The sequence below is a fragment of the Amblyomma mixtum genome, chromosome 9 (genome assembly GCF_055824585.1).
Source record: "Amblyomma mixtum isolate Tamu chromosome 9, ASM5582458v1, whole genome shotgun sequence".
Lineage (NCBI taxonomy): Eukaryota > Metazoa > Arthropoda > Arachnida > Ixodida > Ixodidae > Amblyomma > Amblyomma mixtum.
Window position 1 is genome coordinate 83,818,922 of NC_143020.1, and position 745 is coordinate 83,819,666.

The 745-nt window shown below is 46.6% G+C and overlaps 1 non-coding gene across 1 annotated transcript; it reads left to right on the forward strand.

Moving 5' to 3' along the window:
- Positions 1-421: 421 nt before the first annotated feature.
- Positions 422-513, forward strand: TRNAY-GUA (transfer RNA tyrosine (anticodon GUA)). The gene is given in 2 exon segments: positions 422-458; positions 478-513. It is a non-coding gene; the product is annotated as a tRNA-Tyr (tRNA).
- The last annotated feature ends 232 nt before the right edge of the window (positions 514-745 follow it).

Sequence of the window (745 nt, forward strand, 5' to 3'; positions counted from 1 at the left end):
GCGGTCACGAATGATGCCACGTGTTTGCATATTACACAGAAACTGGTTTGGCAAGTGACGAGTTCTGTGAAAACAATTTGGACACAAAGGACTAGTAGCTGCTGGTTATATGAAGTGTTTGCACCAGAATTGCGTTGAAATATAAATTGCATTGAAATATATAAATATTCAAACAGATAATAATTCTGGGAAGGGCCTTCAATAATGTTCGGAAGAGAACTTCTGGGGTAGACGGCATTAGCTATTCTTGTGGCGACTGGAAAGAGAAAACCGGCGTGAATTCGCTCGCGTCGGTGAGACGCATGGCGTCGCAGAACCAGTTTTTGTGGCAATGGTGCGAGACACGCCCGCTGTACAGTAATGCAGGTCATAACGCGTGTCAGCGCAGTCCACTCAAGACGGCTAGCTGCGTTCATTCGTTCCGTCGATAGCTCAGTTGGTAGAGCGGTGGACTGTAGAGGTACCCCCCACACGGTAATCCATAGGTCGCTGGTTCGAATCCGGCTCGACGGAGGGTTTTTTTCTTTTTTTTGGTATACTGATTACCAGTTCATATTATTCAAGCTCGATACCGCTGCTGTATCAAAATATTCCACGTTCCCAACTATTCTGAGGCCTGGGGCCCGTAAAGAAAGAAGGGCACCAAGTTTTTGGTTCTGCGCTGTTTTTGCTTTTAAAACGCGGTGTGAGAAATTGGTATTGTGGTGCGTGGAATCCGCCTGCACACGCTAAATACGCTGCAAAT